We start from the raw sequence: 5365 nt of genomic DNA on the forward strand, positions 1-5365 counted from the left end.
GGCACCCAGGCGGGTTGGTCCCTGCTCTAGCTCAGGGCCCACCCGAAGCTCCTTAGTCTATCCCCCTTGGATTGGATGGAGCTGCTGGCTGTTTGTGCCATGACTCCCCAGTGTGGGGCTGTTTGTTTGTTTTGTACACCACTGAGATAAATCCCCAGCCTCCCAGGGTGGGTTTTGTGACAAGTTCCCTGCACTCTGAGGATTTTGCCTGAGAGCCAGCAGCCTGACCGACCTGAGCTCTGCATCTGGTCCCGAACCACCCCCAGGTGGTTCCTCACAAGCAGGACTGCACTGCTTAGGCTGTCCTACAATGGAAGGCAGCCACATTCCAGCCTTCCTTCTTAACGTTATGATTTTTTCCAGTGCTGGAGATCAAACATAAGTCCTCCTGACAGCCAAGTGTTCTGCCACTGAGTCACTCCTCCACCCCCATATTCCTTCTTCCTTAATCAGCACAATGCTTCTAATAAGGAGAAATCCTTCTCCACCAACAGTTGGTTTACCCTGAGCCACAGGAAAAGCAGAATAGACACTAGTTTCCTAAGAAAAAGCTTGCTCTCCAGAGGCCATCCATGTTGACCAATCTTTTTCCATACCGTGGATTGAACTCATGACCTTGTGCTTGACAGAGAGGCGCTTGTGCCACTGAACTAAACCCCTGGCCCTACCAATCATTTTTAAAGTAATTACTAGAACCTGAGCACAGTGGTATGCACCTGTTTCCTCAGCTAACTGGGGTACCAGGCAGGACTGCTTCAAATTAGGAATTTAAAACTAGTCTGGGGAGTGAGCATAGTGACACACACTTATAATCCCAGTGCTCAGAGGGCAGAGGATCACCATGAGTCTGAAACCAGCCTGGACTACATAGTGAGTTCCAGGCCAGCCTGAACAGCATAGAGAATCCTGTCCCAACTTTCCTCAAATAAATAAAATAATTAAAAAGACTAGCCCAGGCAACATAGAGACCCCCACCTCAAAAAAATTACTAATCATTATGAAATAATGGATTATAACAAGCCCCCTGCCCCACTCCTTTTCTGAGATAGGGTCTCACTGAGTTTCTCACACTGGGCTTGAAGTTTCAGTCTCCTGCCTTGGCCTCCCAGAATGCTAGGGATTACAGGAGTGTACCACCAGGCCTAACCCCCAATTACGTTTTTTTTTTTTTCTTCTTCTTCTTCTTGTTTGAGACAGGCTAGCTCCAACTCATTTAGATCCTCCTGCCTCAGCCTCCTGAACGCTGGGATTACAGGCATACACCAACACACTCAGCCTCAAATTATGTTTTGAGAATACTCACTACCTCAGAAACTGCTGTCAAGTATGATTAAATATTCCAGCTTACATATTTGCTGTCCCAAGGAGACATTTCTCAAATGAAGGAGACATTTCTCAAAAAAGCGTTCTTTTCCTTTTAGTGGAAAGTGGTATGCAAAGACAAGACTCTATTAAGTTTAAATAATCTCAGAATAACCATCAAGTTAAAAACAGGATTCTTTGCAACATTATGTACAAGAAGTAAACTCAAATGAAAGGACATCTGGGCCACAACCGGTCAGGAGTCTGAGCTCAGAGGACTAAACTGCTGTCAGAGCAGCACAACTGTGTTTCCACCAGCCAGGCCTTACATGCAGATAGGGCAGCTGCTCGCTGATTCAGGAACTGAGGGAGCACAGGCATGAGTTCAATAGCAGAGAAAATGAGGTCAGTTATTTCTCTCCATCTGAACAAGTGCAGGAAGTTCAGGTCACTAAGAAAGCTAAATGCTCAATTTCCTGAGAATGCAGCTATCAATTTCAAAGCATGCCTGCGAAGTACACACGTGAAGGGTAAAGGGGTGGGCTGCCCCTCGGGAGCAGTGCACTTGTTTCTCCTGGGAAGCTGGAATAAAGGAAGGAAGGAAGGAAGGAAAGAAAAGAGGAAGGAAAAAGAGGAGAAGAGAAAAGAAAGAAAAAAGGTAAGACCTTAGGGACTGGGGGAGAGCACCTGTCTGGCACGCACAGCACCCTGGGTGGAATCCTGAGCATAGGTTTCTCTAGGGCCTGAGGATCTACAGTAGCTCAGTGTGGTACTGTGGATTAAACCTAGGGTCTCTGCACCGAGCTACATCCCCAGTGCTTTTTTATTTTTTATTTTGAGATAAGGTCTCCAGTTGCCCAGTCCTCCTGCCTCAGTCTCCCAGAGTATTAGGATTACATGTGTGACACAGAGAGAGAAAGAGAGAGAGAGAGAGACAGACAGACAGAAAGACAGAGAGACTGACTGATTTTGGTACAAATCTTTAACCAGCAAGTGAACCCAAATTGCCACTTTTGAAAAAAGGCCATTTATGAACGCTAAGGATAACACACAAAGCCAAATCTGTATGAGAATATGCGGTATTAAAACAAAGTGACCATTCTAATGATCTAATGAGTTCAACAAAAATGGGAGTTTAAAATTCAAATGTGAGGCTAGGATGTAGCTTAATGGTAAAACACTTGTCTAATAAGTGTGAAGTCCTGGATTCAATTCTCAGTACTAGCCAGGTGTCATGGTACATACCTATAATTCCAACACTTGGAGGCTGACGCAGAAGGATCATTGCAAATTCAAAGCCAGCCTGGACTAGTGAGTTCAAGATCAGACTGAGCTAAGTAGAAAGAACTGTCTCCAAAAAAAAAAAAATCAAACTTGTATATAGTTTCTCATTATCTAGGTGTCTCTGCATTTACACACAAAAAGTTTTCAAAGATTAATGTTTCACCAGATGATGGTGTATAACTACACTCGTAAATATGGGAGCTACCAGCCACATATTGTGATTAGAATTTAAGTCAATTAAAAAGAAATGAAATAGGGAGGGACGGGAGGCTGCAAAAATGGTGGTAACGAGGTCTGCACGTTCTGGGGCTACAATACAAGTCACGTCGGCCGCCAGCTCCCAGCAGAAGAGTTCTGCTGCTGGAGGAATTCAGGCACATCCAGAAAGCAAGAAGGAATCTCAACCTGATAACCAAAGCACAGCTGAATCGCAGACTGCTGGAAAAAGAAGTTCAATCTCTATAACTCCTAAAATCAGAAAGAGGAAGAGCAGGACTACCACAGGCTGACCAGCAGAGATAACTGAACCACCTACTTACTGATGGAGAATTCTCTGAAACAGAGTCAAATTGTTCTTCACCATCTGAGATCCAGGAGCCTATTCTGAGAATAACTAGGAGAAGACAGATCATAATTGCACCCATACCAGCATCCACTGTAAGAAAAAAGCAGAAAATAAGTGCACTAAATGAATCTGTTGCCGAAGAAATTGTCTCTGAAGTAGAATCTCACACTTCAGGTGTTTCTAGAATTGGGTCTTCGCCAGAAGTGACAAGAACCAGAAATAAGGCCAAATCTCTAACTGGTCAAAACCAAGAATCACATGCAGAAGTTCTATCTGATGCTGAGTCATCATACTCTGACATTTCATTCCCTGGAATTATACATAAGAGAATCACCAGAATTGTGCCAAGGAAATTACAGGCACAAACTGATAATAAATATACTAAGATTGTACCAGAAAATAAGGGAATCGTGGATATCTTTATGAAATCAGAGGATTCAGGTACCAGACGGAGTTTGGATGAAGAGGGAAACAGAATAGATGAAGAAAAGGAAAATGATAAAAGTTCTCAGTTGAAATGCCTTTCTAAACTTCAGTACACTAGTCTTCAGCAGTTAGTCTCTCAAAAGCATTCAGCCCCTGAAAATAAGGCCACATCAGAGCCCTCAAATCTGAACCACGAGGCCATCATGAAATCATTAGCATAAACATTTGCAGTTTAGAAGTAAACAGATGGAATGAAAAGGGAAAAAGCACCATAAAGTAAGTGACTTGACAAAGTTCAGTGGTCAGGGGGGTGATTATGAGGAAGAGTCCACAAGTAAAGTTGACAGTGAGCACAACAGTGAAAAGAGTATAGATGAATGTGATGCCAGACTAAACAAACCTGAGCTGGGCCAGCCTCAGGATATAGAGGATTCTGTCTTACTAGTTCTCAGCAGTGATGAAAGCCAGCAATCTGAAAGCTATGAAAGTGAACAGGACACTCTGTGTTTTGTTGAAAATAGTGGTCAAAAGGAATCATCAAATGGCAACTCAGAAAATACATCTCATGACAATGCATTCTTTGTAATTGACACAACTCCTGGAATCAATGCTGATAAAAAATTTTACTTGGGAGATAAGGCAAGTGAGGATATCACTGAGGAAGAAAAAGAAGAGGAAGAAGATGAAAACAGTGAGGAAGAACCATCAGATAGTGACAGAAATAAAGATGAGTAGAGTGATGAAGATGACTTACTAAATAACACAAAGTCTAAACTTCTGAAGTTGACAAGTAGCAGTATAGACCCTGGTCTGAGTATCAAGCAGTTGGGTGGTGTATATATTAATTTCAATGCAGAAAAACTTCAGTCAAAAAAGAAAACTCTAACACAGATCAAGGAGAAAAAGAAAAATGAGCTCCTACAGAAAGCGGCTGTTACACCCGATTTTGAAAAGTCCCACCATATAGTGAATCAAAGCGGCAACTTCAGAAAAAACGCAGGAAAGAGCGACAAAAAACTGCAGGTGATGAAAGCTCCAGAACCGACTGAAGAACTTAAAAACGATCTCAAAGCTCTGAAGATGAGAGCAAGCACGGATCCAAAAAGATTTTACAAGAAAAATGACCGAGACGGCTTCCCTAAGTGCTTCCAGATTGGAACTATTGTTGACAATCCAGCTGACTTCTACCATTCACGAATTCCCAAGAAGCAAAGGAAAAAGACTATTATAGAAGAACTGCTGGCTGATTCTGAGTTCAGAAGATATAACCGAAGGAAGTACTTAGAGATCATGGCTGAAAAAGCAGCAAATGCAGCCAGAAAAAAATTCAGGAAGAAGAAGAAATTTCGCAATTAATATTCACCAAGCAAAGTATTTTACATCTTCCCTTTATTTATTTATAAAAGATGTTTTAAAGACTAATACCATTACACAACTTTACTGGCTCTGTTTATATAGAGATTTCTGTTTGGAAATAAAATTGATCAATAGGTAAAAAAAAAAAAAAGAAATGAAATAGGGCTAGCTAAGTGGCATAAGCACTTGCCCAGCAACAGTGGGGTTGCAATTTCATCCCTAGTGCCAAAAAGAAAGAAAGAAAGAAATAAAGAAAGAAAGAAAGAAAGAAAGAAAGAAAGAAAGAAAGAAAGAAAATAATATCCAGATAATGGTGCTCAGGGGAAGAGCACTTACCTAGCTAGTGTGTGTGAGGTCTTGAGTTTGATCCTCAGCACGTCAAAAGACAGAAAACTTTGGAGAATTAAAGAGCTCCATTTCATATGCTCCACA

At 41.9% G+C, this 5365-nt stretch overlaps 1 pseudogene; it reads left to right on the forward strand.

Annotated features, from left to right (window-relative positions):
• Positions 1-2845: 2845 nt before the first annotated feature.
• On the forward strand, positions 2846-5093 carry LOC100734483 (deoxynucleotidyltransferase terminal-interacting protein 2-like; annotated as a pseudogene).
• The last annotated feature ends 272 nt before the right edge of the window (positions 5094-5365 follow it).

The sequence above is a fragment of the Cavia porcellus genome, unplaced genomic scaffold (assembly GCF_034190915.1).
Source record: "Cavia porcellus strain 051 isolate PalLab524CR breed Dunkin Hartley unplaced genomic scaffold, mCavPor4.1 scaffold_28, whole genome shotgun sequence".
Lineage (NCBI taxonomy): Eukaryota > Metazoa > Chordata > Mammalia > Rodentia > Caviidae > Cavia > Cavia porcellus.